This window comes from Nomascus leucogenys, chromosome 6 (genome assembly GCF_006542625.1).
Source record: "Nomascus leucogenys isolate Asia chromosome 6, Asia_NLE_v1, whole genome shotgun sequence".
NCBI lineage: Eukaryota > Metazoa > Chordata > Mammalia > Primates > Hylobatidae > Nomascus > Nomascus leucogenys.
This window is the reverse complement of record NC_044386.1, coordinates 25,845,879-25,861,516: the sequence shown is the minus strand read 5'-3', so window position 1 is coordinate 25,861,516 and position 15,638 is coordinate 25,845,879.

Sequence of the window (15,638 nt, the reverse complement as noted above, 5' to 3'; positions counted from 1 at the left end):
TATCAACTTTGATCATGGCACATTTAAAATATCTATATATAGATATGGCAATTATGTATTTTTTGGTCTGGTTTATTTAAAGCCTGAATGAAGGTACAACAATACACTTTTTTTGTTATATTAATCTAGATAAATAATATAAAATTAACACCTATCTACAATATAATTTACAAAATTATTACTATAGCTCAGCATCGTGTGATTTTATTTTTATTATTTCAAACAGACAATTCAGTTTAAAAGGTAACATACAAATTTTGGACCACGAAAAGGAAATACAAAAACCTTTAGACCAGCTGTTAGCTAGCATTTGAAAAGCAAATTAAGCAGGTTTGTAATATAATGCAGCAGATGGAGAAAATGTGATCACCCAGGGAATAAATTTTCTTTATCTATCATTTTAACTTAGGTCTGTCAGTGTGCCTCTCAGAAAGTCAGTTTTTTTATCCCTCATAACATTCTTTACATTACTGCAAAATAATGTTCTTTCAGGTATTTTCTGATCATATCTGCTCTAAGTTAAGGGTGAGGGAATGTTAATATAGGAAAATGACAAGATCATGCTTCATTTTAAAGAGTGTATGGTTATGTAATATTGTTTATTGCAAATAAGTATAGAATATGTAAGCAAAAATGGCACTTATCTAGGAAAATATTACATTATTTATACTGGTCTAGACTTTGGCCCCAGATATATGTGTTTCTGATTTTTAAAAAAGGCAGAATTTTGGTAGCAGGTGTTAATAATATTATTTTAAGAAGTTAAATCAAGTGGCGCCTTTTAAGGAGATCAGAGATGACAGAAATGTGAGACAGATAGACCAGTGAAGACACTAATTCTACAAACTCCATGGGAAGCCAGGGCCATGAAATTACAAATAATCTGAAGGAGACTGATAACTAGATGAAGGAAAAAACTAGGAGCTATTTTTAAATTGTGATGAGAAATTGCTTTGCTATATGGCACTATATATGATTAATAAAAAAGATAGGCTCACACCTGTAATTTCAGCACTCTGGGAGGCCGAGTCGGGTGGATCATGAGGTCAGGAGTTCCAGACCAGCCTGGCCAACATGGTGAAACCCTGTCTCTACTGAAAATACAAAAATTAGTTGGGCATGGTGGTGCGCGCATGTAATCCCAGCTATTCAGGAGGCTGAGGCAGGAAAATCTTTTGAACGTGGGAGGCGGAGGTTGCAGTGAGCTGAGATTGTGCTACTGCACTCCAGCCAGGGCGACAGAGCAATACTCTGCCTCAAAAAAAAAAAAAAAAAAAAAAAGCTATTAAAGATTTGAGCTTTAGTAAATATAGTAACACTATTAGCTGAAATAAAGCACACAGCAAGAAAATAGAGTAAAAATAACATATTGTTTGGAATGTGTTTGTTCTTTAGTGTCTATCGTGCATAGAAGTAGATGCTCAGTAACCAGTTGCAATGTAAAATTACAATGAAATAAAACCTGCAAAGGAAATCTAAATAATGCAAAAAAAAACCTCCCATTTAACTTGTTTCCCAAACCTATCTGTACCCATCAGCAGATTGTTGGGAGCACTACAAAGAAGTAAAAAATAAATAAATAAAATTGGAGGATCCTGTAAACTATTGGTATTTTTTTAAATACAGGTATCATATATATAACCAAATCCTTGCTTTTGACTGTACAGGAATTTTTATCAGTGAAAAAATTTTAAATGCATTTCACTTTTCATACCTTACCATTAATTTTTATCAGTTAACAATATCTCATTCACACATTTGAAGCTAAGCTGAGAATAGACTATGCATTCTTAAATGCATTTTACTTTTAGTACCTTACCACTAATTTTTAACTGATATTTATTTACTCTTTCCAAGTTTATTTGTTTGCTATTTCCAAGTTTTAACACAACTTCCTGTACTTTATAAAATGTAAAATTTGTAACATTTAATTATATTTTGTCAAAACTGCCATGATTAAATTTTAAATGTATGCCAACAAAAAATATTGAAACTCTTCTCAACTCAAAATACTTTTATCCTCAAAGTTAAAACAAAACAAAACAAATGGCCAGGGTAAGCAATCCACTTTCAAATAAAGTGTTCTGCTAGGTCCTCTGATTATCATAAAATTAAGTAGAATATACACCTTAAATTCTGTAAAACTATATCTTGCAGAACAGACATATTTACATAAAAACACTCTGAAAGAAGGCATTATCTAGTCTTTGCTAGAAGATAAAAAGAACACAAAAGATAGAATGGCCATGTGAGGGAGGTAGTAACTGATGGGAACTGCAGTGGGAACTGAAACCAAACAAGCTGAATAATGTCTTCAAAATATCAGTATATTGTAATGTTCAATCTGTGTTTGTGAAGAATACAAAACTGTTGAACCAGAAAATATGTCCAAACACATCTAGAGTATAATCTGGAGAAAAAAAATAGGATATGTAAAATGAGGTCAGAGACATAGGATAAAGAGAGAAGGTCTAATAATTGTTTAATTGGTGTCCAGAAAACTGGAGACAGAAAATAGGACCTGAGCAATGTTTGAAGAGAATATTGATCAAGATTTTTCCAGAAGTGGTGAAGAACTCAATTTATAAATATAGGAATCTCAATGTAATCGGGAAGAACATAAATTTTACCAAATCTAAGTAACAGGGACCACATTCAAAATGAAAATCTTATGACTAACTAAAGTGAAAGAAATATTACATTCAGAGAGCAGTAATAAAAGTCATCTATGGGCCAGGCATGGTGGCTCACGCCTGTAATCCCAGCACTTTGGGAGGCTGAGGCAGACAGATCACAAGGTCAGGAGATCGAGACCATCCTGGCTAACACGGTGAAACCCCGTCTCTACTAAAAATATGAAAAATTAGCCGGGCGTGGTGGCGGGCGCCTGTAGTCCCACCTGCTCGGGAGGCTGAGGCAGGAGAATGGCGTGAACCTGGAAGGCGGAGCTTGCAGCGAGCCGAGATTGCGCCACTGCACTCCAGCCTGGGAGACAGAGCGAGACTCCATCTCAAAAAAAAAGAAAAAAAAAAAAAACAAAAAAAAACAAAGTCATCTATGAGTTTTCTGCTGCCACAACGATGACAGCAGAATGAACTATTTGATATATGAAAAGAATACACCTATGGACATCATCATCTACATCCATTAAAAAATCCTTCAAGAATAAGGAAAAAGAAAATTACTGTATGCCAAGAAAATAATGCTCACTACCAAGAATCTGTAATGAAGGAAATCCAAAGAAATACTCTACTGACTACATCCCTAGCACTGTGCTTATTTTTTTCAATTCATAGTCATAATTAATCTTCCTCAAACCAAATCATCATACATTTATAAATAAATGTGTAACACTTTAAAAGGAAATGATATCTCTGGTTTATTTTAGCTCCAAAGTCTGTGATCTTTTGAATTAAGCATGTGTGCCTGCTGTCTACAGAATAGTCTACTCAACATCTTAGTTTTAAATTTGTTTCTTACTCTATTACCTTCCAAATTTCAAGTGTGATTATCAGGATTACCCAAACTATTTATATCTTCATCCCTAAGAATGATATATATGTTGATTTTATTCAATGTTAATGTGAGTAATCCAGCATCATTCGGTTTATTTTCACTTGAGCTATTTGCTTATCTCTCTCTCTTTTTCTCTCTCCTCTCTATTTATCTATTTCATCTAATTATCTTCGCATCCCATAAATCTTCAGAAGGGTGAGTTTCACCTCTGTTAAATTTAAGTACTTATAACCCATCGCGTTCATTTGGAACTAAATTAAGTATAGCGACTGAACACAGAGAATGGATAGTGTAGTACATAATTAGACAAATGGGCTTTAGTCACAGACTGTTTTGTGACTGAGCCTTGGCTCTATTTTTCACTGGCTACACAGGAATAAGCAAGTTAGTTTTGCCACATGTAAAGATAACAGTAGGAAAATAGAGAACCTTGGTAATATACTGCATTTAAAATAGGTGTCAGCATGCCTAGGACATGGAAGGATAGCAGTCAAAAGCAAGATGATGTAGTGATTAAGAAAACACTGTAGCTAGACTGTCTGGTTTTGTGTCTCAACTCTGCCACTTTCTAATTCCTTGACCTTGGGCAAGTTACTTAGTCTCTCATCCATAAAAGAAGGATAAGATTAGTACCTAATTCAGAGTCAAGATTCATATAGATTAGGTCCATGCCTTCTATATATTGTTAATTAATTAAAACATGTTAAGATTGCTGTTATGATTATAATCAACTGATTAACAATTTTAGAGTTAATAAATTTACTTGATAATACTAGCATGATAGTTATTTAGTGGGCCTGAATTGGAAGGTATAAAGATATATCAGGCATTGAGAATCACTCTAACTGCTGCATGACAACACAATCATTTGCATCCACAAAAATACTTTATTGCATTCCATATAAGTTATCCTCTTTTATTTTTTTCATAATAGTATATAAATTAATAAATGAATACATAGTATAAATAAAGCATCATAATATATAAACACACACACATACACATACTGTGTAATTGAAATTATAGCACGAATCCACACATTGAAAAATTTAAGTAGATATTGCAGTTCCAAAATCTTCCACTATAGGTTCCTGCATGTTCTCTTTTTTCTTTGTCATGTAAATCGGTGTATTATAACATAAATTGGAAGGCTTAACCTAAACTCATTTATGAGGCAAGATAAAATAGGTAGTAACAATAGAATCTATATTCTCATTCTTCATCAACTAAGAAATCTCTTGCTCTTTCTTCTCTACATTAAGGTATTGTGCATTTGCCATTGATGAAGAAATAGTGGAATAGGTCAGAGTTCACATACGTGCCATATTTTGTATCTTTATCTATATAGCAAGTATCTAAGAATTCGTGTGTATGCAATTTAGCAAGAAATCATATAAAAATAGGGGACAGTATTGAAAGTCTCAGGATTTTACTCTTACTAAAATATTTTGCATCAAATTATGTTAGAAAGGCACTATTAAAAAAATACATCTTGAAATAAAAGTCTAGAAATTTAATAAAACCATTAAGAGATCAGTATCAAAATATTTGATGATTATGGAATACATCCCTTTTTGTGAGGGGACAAATTGTATTAACATTGCATTTTGATATAAATTAACAGAATAAACATACCCAAAGAAAATAAAGCATTAAAGAAAATATGGAGAAAATTAGTAGTGGTTATTTGGGAAAGAGATTACTACTATTATTTTATTTATGCTTCTCTACTTTTGATAGTCTTTTCAATAAATAAAATACATATAGTACTTGTTAATAAGAAAAATACTTTTAAAATAATAATAGCTGCACTGGTTCTTGATGAAATCTCATCATCTTAAGGCTATATTAATATTGGAAACCTCAATTAATAAATATGAGATAAAAATGTAAGTATATGCTAATTTTGTGATGTATTATGTCTTTCCTTCTATTAAAAAATAATTAACATTGACAAATAGAATTAAGAAGATATTCTGCAAAATGGTTCAAACATCCATAAGGAACACATTCTACATGAGCTCTGTTATGAAAATAGATGTATTATTTAAGGTGAAACATTTAGATAATGTTCCAGTAAGTATGTTTATACAAAATTATTTTATTTTTTTAATGTGGTTTTTTTCTACTTGTATTAGACATTTTTAGTGGAAATTTGAATACATTGCTATTTAACTGATAATATGAAATAACCATATCATAAAGTACTTATTTATAGGAGCATATTTGATTAAACAAAAAGATATCTATTTGTTCTTTATAGTTTTAAAAACCAATGAAATAATTGGATTTGGGAAGATTAATAAGATACTTCAACTTACACTAAATTATATCAAAATGCTCTCTCCCATTTTTAAGTGGTTTAAAACTTCTCAAACCTACAATTTGGGCACTAATTCTTTCTAGTATTGATATAGGGACGTTATTTTCTAACATGCCTATAAAAAACTGCAAGCTTATTTACCTAAAAATCAATATAATGCTTCACAAAATGTCTGCACTATTACACTACTTGTACTTTTAAAATATTTTGTCAAATCTAGTCATCGACAATGTAATGCATTAATTACAACTGAATTTAGCTATCATAAATGGCAACTACATACATTGTGAATCATGATTTTCTTCTAATACATTTTTATTTATGAATTTTATTTCCTGAATATAACTGATAATAATATTGTTTGTTTACAACAGAGTATTTATTGATTTAATATCCTAAAAATTACTCTACATTAATTATTTTTGAATGCATAAAGTTTTACAACACTCAACACTAAATTGTATTTTAAGATAATAAATGGGAAATGGACCACAATAAAGAGCTTTAAATAATTTTATTTAAGCAGTATTCTTTTTGTTGTTGCTATGTTAAAATGTCATTTAAAAATGAAAACAGAGCAGTGTTAAAATAATATATCAGAATGTTGATTTTAAATGGTCTTACAAGTTTGCAAAGTGAGGAGTTTTATGTAGAACTACTCTGACCAGGAGGCAAAAGTTTAACTGAAATTTATACATAGGTATAATCAGATATAGTCATTTCTAAATGACATATAAATTTTGACATATACAATATGTATTCTACACATTTTATTGACATATACAATATGTAATCTACAAAGGAACTATTAGCAATATGTATACTGATCATTTGCAATGAAAAGCCATAAAACCACCAAATAAGAGGATAATTTAGGTGGAAAAAAGGATTCTTTCTCCACCTAAATAGGAATCATTAATTAATGAAAGATTTCATGTATTGTTTCATAAGTTATATTCTTTTATTTAAATAATTTAAAATTATACTTATGACAAAGTATTCTTATGAATAAATTTTTCATAAAATAATTTTTATTTTAATGAGCATTTATGCTTATTATAGTAATAATTTACACAAATGATTATACATAATAACATCTTCAACCATTATTCAAAAGTGGTAATTGTGACATTGTTAATTTTTTCCACAATTTTGCTTTCATTCATTTCAGGCAAGAATTTTCTCAGTCAATGACTAATGTTAAAATGGTAAAAATGAACTTTATTACAAGCAGATGTTTATTTTATAACATAAATATTTAAATTAGTAAATTACAAGAGTTCTTTAATGAAAAGTGTTAACTTTATTGAGAAAAATTTAATTGCAGTATGGTTATTACTGTGAATAAGTTTTGCATATGTGTCTATCTACCTGTCTTTTATTTTTATTGCATCATTAGTTTTAATTGCTTTAATCATATCAAGTTAAATCAATTTGCATATTATCATTGTGTAAAGGTATATATTTTAGCAAGCAAGTACTTTGAATCACAGACATCTATAATATACAGTCTGTGGATGATTCTGAAATAGATTTACATATTTATTTAGGGAGCCGTATTGGGATCACTGGGATAGTTTCCTGAAATAGAAGAACTAATTTCTGTGAGGATATTAAGAAGACAGCTGTCATGTAATGCTTCCCAAGTAGTTTTTAAAGTACATAAACAATATTCTGTAATGAACACTCAGATTAGCATATCAAATGAAAGAGTGGAAATTCATCCTGAATAACTTTTTAAAGGAAAGACATTTTGAAAAAATTGAAGAAACAAAGTTTCTTTCCCCCTTGTCCCATACTACTATGTTTTTTCAACCTAAAATTTGAGGGTAATTGGCCAGTGTAAGTACCTTCTTAAATGTTATTGAATCCAATTAAAGTTTTCCAGTAAATTTAGAATAAATGTGAGACCACATTTTGATAGTAGACGAATAAGAGAAGAATGAGTACAAAAAGAATGGCACTAATCTTTTAGTAAAAGTGATCCTCCAGGCAAAAAATAAATAAATGAAAGAAATCTAGAGGTTTAGGTAGCTGACTATGAGTTTGCTTCATTTACCCTTCTTTTTAAATACAATACAATTGCAGATATAATTAGTAAAGTGTGTATCATAGTTTATGTTATGGTTTGTATAATCGCAAGCCGTAAGAAGAACTTTGGGATCATTGGCCATTGAGAAGTGTGATGGAAATTCACTATCATTGATGAAGGATATCCAGGAGCAAACACCAGATATTAAGGCAATCAGACAGCAAGACTGGATGCAGAACAACAGCCTCCAGCTAGGCAGTTTGTACACCATACATACAACCTCAGCAAAGGGAGAAAGGAAGGCTAAAATTCAGCTTCCCCTCCTCTTATCAATCATTATGCCTAAACTACAATTGTTTCAATGTAAAAGAGTGACGATTCATTAATTTATTTACTCAAAAGGGATACATGAATGCATGCAAAGGAGGCTACAGAGACAAAGCACAGAAGAAGCATTATTATCCCAGTTTCACAATAAGCTAAATCACTGCCTAAAAGTTCCTCCTAGAAGTAGAAATGCCTGTGAGTACTATAAATGCCCCAACTTAAAATATGGCGGAATTATTCTAACAGAAATTAAACAGGTACTAAGAGAAACCAAGGAGAGTCTGTGTCATTGTGCATGGTCACATATTTTGCATGTGTTGACCTCTCTACAATGGTGAGAAAACCAAATATATCACACTAGAACTTTGAATTATAAAAAGACATAGAAAAACTCACTACAAAAATATTTCTCCACGATTGAAATACTATAATGTGAGGTAAACAAGAGAGAGCCAAATGTAACTTAAATACTTAGTTTTGCTTTATACATAATCACTCAGAATATATCTAAACAACCAAGCGCATTTACCTAATTTTTTAACTACAATAAAAATGGAATCTAATGCTAAAAACTTTTTTATTGTTTTTAAATTACTGATTTGGCATCGTATAATAATTGCTTCAAAATCTATCTTATTAGTGCTTTAAAAAAGTTCACTATAAAAAAAATTCACTATCTTGTAATGAAATTCTGTGTATAAAAATGACAGCTGATCATCATTAAAATTATAGCCACCAAGGCCCAAAAAGTTTTGAGGAACTCATTTGGCTGCTTAAAGTTTCAGTTCCCAGGATTATCCAAGCAGAGCAGATGCCAGATGCTCCCACGGCAACAAAACTGAATGCCCTTTGTGGTTAGAATTTTTTAATGCGATATTCAGTGAAGGAAAGTTATTTTTTTTCTTTCTTTTTCTACAATAAATAGAACCAGAAACAGTCATAAAAATAGGAGCTGACTTAACTATTTGCATTATTCAAATATTGCCAATATTAAATTCCTAAAATCACAGACAGTTTAAAGAAGGTTAGAGCATATTTTAAAGCAAATTTTCACATTATAATACAATTTAATTTGGTATATGGATATATATATAGTGGAAGGCTTTTTTTTTTTTTTTTTTTTGAGATGGAGTCTCGCTCTGTCACCCAGGCTGCAGTACAGTGGCACAATCTCGGCTCACTGCAACCTCTGCTTCCCGGATTCAAGCGATTCTTCTACCTCAGACTGCCGAGTAGCTGGGATTACAGGCATGCGCCACCATGCCTGAATAATTTTTGTATTTTTAGTAGAGATGGGGGTTTCACCGTATTGGTCGGGCTGGTCTTGAACTCCTGACCTCATGACCTGCCCGCCTCAGCCTCCCAAAGTGCTGGGATTACAGGTGCCACCACGTCAGGCCAGGCAAATTATTTTTTTAACTTACTGAGATATGAGTAATAAGAATTTAGAAGAAGAAACCTTAGGGAGCATAGATGTCAAATACAAGACCTAGATGAGAATACTGTCTGTGAAATTGATCAAGTCAATCCGGGAAGTGACAAGATTAGCCATTAATGTTGCTTTCATTGATAAAAATAATTATCCAATATTCATTGGTGCTCGCCAGGGACTGGCATGAGGGTAATTTGGTGAGATGCTATTTAAAAGGGGTAACATTCTGGTTATGCAAGATGAATAAATCCTAGAAATCTACTGTACAACATGGCGCCTATAGATAATAATACTGTATTGTGCTCTTAAAAATTTAAGAGGGGCAATCTCATGTTAAGTGTTCTTACCACATTAAAAAATGCAATTATAGTTTTTGGATATATATAAATTGTATCTCACTCCATTTTAAAGGTATCTTCACACCAAGCATAATGTCCTTCCTTGAAGAATATAAAACATTAAATATTAATTTAATTTATATAATACTCATATGTATAAAAGTATATTATGAATATATGAAACTATTTTAAAGGCCAGCTAAACTTCAGAACATATCATTGGTCAGAGGCAATATTCTTAATATATTATATATCACATTCTTCAAATAGCTTGTTCTGGTTTTGCTAAACAGCATCACTTTACTTATATCTGTGCCTATAGATTTTCATTAATATGCACCCATCTAGATAAGAGAGTAGTTTATAAGTAATCAATTTGTGCATAATTTAAAGCCTTAAGTTGAACCAGTGAAAATATATAATCTAATGACTCTTAAAAGAAGAACAATAAAAGTTGTGCACAACATTTTATACTAGAGTAGGAAAGAAAAGACCAGTCATAGAATACAGTTTTCCAAAGGTTGTTCCCTGAAATAAGTACAACTAGTTGTTAACAGTAGAAGGGCAGAATAAAATGCTTCAAGATCAATAGTTATCTTTACTTCCCACATAAAATCCACAAGAATCATAGTGCACATTAGAATTTTAATAGTTCTGTTAAGCTCTACTCTAAAAAGGCTGTTTGACTTTGCTAAATCCAGATATTTTAATTGGCTTGCTTAATTACTAATATCCTTAAGAACTGTGTTCTGTGGAATAAAGTATAAACTGAAACATGTTCATTTTAAATTTTAAAAACATCTCGATTGAGATATAATTCACATGCCATACAACCATCCATTATTTAATCAATAATTTTTAGTATATTCAGAGTTGTACAACCATCGCCATGGTTTTAGAACATTTTCATCACCCTAAAAGACAACCTTCGTCCATGAACATTTTCCATTGTCCTTTCCCCCAGCTCTACACAACCACTACTCTACTTTTGTTCTCTAAGGATTTGCCTCCCATTTAAGTCAATATAAATGGAATAATGTTTGCCTATTCAAGAACATATAAATGGAACCATCCAATAATGTGGTTATTTATGTGTAGCTTCTTTCATTTAGCATAAAGTTTTCAAGGTTTATCCATGATTGTAGCATGTATCGATTATTTGTTTCTTCTTAAGGTAGAATACTTTTCCATTGTATGGGAGTACCATATTTTATCTATGCGTTCCTCAGTTGATAGCATTTAGGCTGTTTTGACCTTTTATTACGAATAATACTGCTATGAACATTCATGTATATGCTTTACATTTTATCATTTCCCTTAGTTGCATACCTACTAGTGGGAGTGCTGTATTATATGGCAACTTTATGGTCACCTTTTCTAAGAACTGCCAGACTGTTTTCCGAATGGCTGCATCATTTTATATTTCTAACAATATATAAAGGTTTTGATTTCTCTACATCCTGAAGCATATTATATATTTTTAAATTATTTCCATGCTAGTGGCTTTGCAGTGGATTTTTATTGTTCTTTTGATTTGAAGTTCCGTAATGATATTATTTGGTAATGATATTATGACTTCCATTATTTGAAGTATAATGATATTGAGAGGTTTTTTTAAATATTTTTTTGGCCAATTGTATAACTTTTTAAAAGAAACCTCTTTATATACTGCCTTATTTTTTAATTGGGTAATTATTAATATTTCCAACATTTTTATTGTGGTAAAATGTACATAACATAAAATTTACCCCTTAACTATTTTTAAATGTCCAGTCCACTGTCATTAAATACATTCATAGTGTTAGGTGACCATTACTGATCACCTTCCAACTCCAAACTTTTTTCATCTTATAAAATTGAAACATTGTACTCCTAAAAGTTATACCACTCTGCCTTAAAGGTACATCAGATTAACTTTAGTAACACAAAAATTTTTCTCCTTCAACAACTCCTTTCCTGCCTCTCTTGGTTTTTGATGACACAAAATTACTTCTTTATACATTATATTCCCCAAAACATAAACTAATAATTCTCTTAAATGAATTGTCTTTAACATTATATAGAAAACAAAATCTAGAGTAACTAATCAGAGTTAAAAATTACAATAGCTTTTAAGGCCAAGCATGTTGGCCCAGACCTATAATCCCAGAACTTTGGGAGGCTAAAGTAAGAGAACCACTTGAGCCCAGTCCAAGACCAACCTGGGTAACATGGTGAGACCCCGTCTCTATAAAATGAAAATAAAAAACACTAACTTTTAGACAAATAATTGTTTTCTTAAAATGTATTAGTTTCTTAAATTATGTAGAAAACAAAAATGTACAGTTATAAGCCCTTGTTATAATATTACTAACATTTATAATTTCCTCTATATTTACTTTTACTGAGATTTGTATTTCTTCATATGGATTTGAGTTACTGTCTAGTTTCTTCTCATTTTACCCTGCAGAATTCCTCAGAGCATATTTTTCAGGTCAGCTATAGTGGTAACAAATTCCTTCTTTAATTAACTGAAAATGTCTTAATTTCTCTCTCACTTTTGTAAGACTTTTTTTGGATATCAAATTTTGGTTGACAGTTTTTTTTTCTTTTAGTATTTTTGAATATGTTGGCCCACCGCCTTCTTTCCTCCAAAGTTTTTGATGAGAAATCTACTGATAATCTTATTGACGATCTCTTGTATGTGACACATTGTTTCTCTCTTACAGCTTTCAAGATTCTCTCATTGTCTTTGTCTTTCAAATGCTGTATTATAACGTGTTATTGTGTGGGTCTCTTTGAGTTCATCTTACTTAAAGTTTGTTGAGCATTTGGGATGTTTATATTCATCTTTCATAAAATTCGAAAAGTTTTCAGCCATTATTTCTTCAGATAGTCTCTCTGTCCCATTCTTTCTCTCCTCCCATTCTGGGACTACCTCAATGGGTATTTATGCCTCTTGATGATGTCCCACATGTACCTTAGGCTTTCTTCATTTCTTCAGTATTCTCTTTTTTGTTGTTGTTCTTCTACCTCAATAATTTTTATTGTAATATATTTGATTTTGCCGATTCTTTCCTATGCCTTGTTTGAGTCTGTCTTTAGAACCCTCTTGTCAATTTTTTTAAATTTCATTTTCAGAAACAGTTATGATAATTGCTTTTATTTCAATGGTCATAATTTTCTGACTTTTTTATATGTTTAATTATTTTATTTTTTATTTTTAATCTATTTATTTAGAGACTGGGTTATGAGACTTGCTAACTTTTATATTTTTGGTAGAGATGGGGTTTTGCCATGTTTGCCCAGGCTGGTTTTGAACTCAAGTGATATACTCACCTCAGCCTCCCGAAGTGCTAGGATTACAGGCGTGAGCCAACATGTCTGGCTCTCTCTTGTGATTTTTAATGTCTTGTAATTTTTTTGTTGAAAACTGACATTTGAATCTAATAATGTGTAACTCTGTAATTTCCCTTTCTCTGTCTCCAGAGATCGTTGTTTTCTGTTATTATCTTTATCTTTTTTGTTTCTTGATTGTTGTAGGGTCTATATGTCAAATATCAGCCTGTGGTGTAAATTTATGCTTCTCAGTTTTTTCTGGGTTCATACCTTTCCCTGAGCATATGTAGTCACATTCTAATTTCCTTTGTACATTCCATTGCTTTTGAATGTCCTAGTCTTTAATGTCTGTCTCCTCCCCCACCCCCTAAAAGAGAGAGAGAGAGAGAGAAATGAAGGAAATCAAAATGATGCTGGTTCTTTAAATCCTCAGGAAGTCACTTCAGGCTGGAGGGGGACAAACAGTAACAGTGATAAAAGGTGCAATAAGAAAGGCTGCTTATCTCTTTGTACTTCTGTGATAAAAAAAAAAAAAAGCAGCAGTCAAAGATAAGTGCATAGTACCTCAACATTTGGAGGAGGAAAACAGAATTATTTTTGTCCATCCTGGCTCCTGTAAGTTGTGTGCAGGTTTCTCCAGGAACAAGTGCACAGCTGCCTGTCACAGGGCTGGGGAACTAATACTGTGCGAAGAGCTTAAATTGACCAAAATTACCACAGTTCCTTCTTTGGAAGTTGCAAACCTTTAATAGATTCCAGAATTCCAAAATAGTTACATCAGACAGACTGATTTTGTCCACGCGATTGTGTAGGTGGGAAGACTGATTCCTCATGCTTCCTACTCTGCTATTTTCCCAGATTCCCAGAGACATTTTATAACACAAAATTTCAGAAAACATGAGGATGATGAATATTGCAAAGGTATAGAGGCTATCTTTGGTAGCAGAAGCCGATGAAGATAATTTTTTTTACAAATGTAGTATTATTCAATTGATTCATATAAAATACTCAACGGAAAAATTTAAGGTATGTAATATTTGAAGACCAATTTAGTTATTAAACCATTAAGACATAAAATAATAGCATAACATCTAGAAAAACTAAGAAAATAAGAAAATTACAATTAATAAGAGTTTGGTAAAGAAAGAGTTAGTTATAATCTAAATATATGACAGCAACTTATATATCCAAGAATAACTAAATATCAAAAAATATTGAATTAATTATAGGAAAAAATAAAGTCTTGAAATACACTTTACAATGAAATTATATGAACTAAGTGTCATAAAACTATACAACTGTAATGTTCAAAATGAGCTTTGACTAACCAAAAGCTACACAACAATAGTGATGTGGGGAAAAAGATCTAAACCTTCTCCAAATTTTGCTGTTGTCAAACAACGGAAAGCAAAATTTAAAGATGATTTTAAAATTGGTAATGTAATTATAAATTTTATATACAAGACAAACAATACTTTTGAAAGATAAAAAAGAGGGAAATATATATGTAACCAGATATGAAAATATATTTAAGACAAAAATAATTTATATTTAAAAATATACTTTGTGTTTATCTAAACATAGTAGTACATAATCTTGTGATACTATATACATTATTTTAAATAGTAAAATGAAAATCATTCATGTGAAAATGGAGAGATAAGAATCTAATAATAAAGAAAACTATTAAAAATCATATCTATTAGGATAATTGTAACAGCCTATGGCAAAATGAATTCAGATCCAGTATGAAGTAGTATATAAAAGCAAAGAAAACAACCAACAAATATCAACCTAGAAATCTTATAAAATATTAGATTATATTAAATTGCTTAATGGAATTTTACTTTGAATCACAACAAATGTAGAAATAAGAAAATTAAATATTGATAAAAGTGACTTACAACAATTTTCTATTCATCAAAAGATGAAGGGATAAAGTATCATATATTCATAAAATGGAATATCATTCAGCCACACAAAGAAATGAAGGGCTGATACACGCTACAACTTGGATCAGCCTTCAAGACATTATGCTAAACAAAAAACGCTAGTCACAAAAGTTCAAAAATTATATGAGTCCACTGATATGGAAGTCCAGAATAGGGTAACCTATATAGAAATAAAACATATTAATGGGTGCTTAAGCATGGGAACAAGAGAGTGAATGGGGTAGTAACAAAAAGGTAGAGGGTTTATTCTGAGATAATGAAAATATTCCAATAATAACTATCATGATAACTGTACATAACTGTGAGTATATAAAACACAAATTAATTGTAGTTATTTATTTCCAGAAAATTCAGTTTTATCTTTTTATACATAATTCTTCTTTTAAATATAGTTAAAATT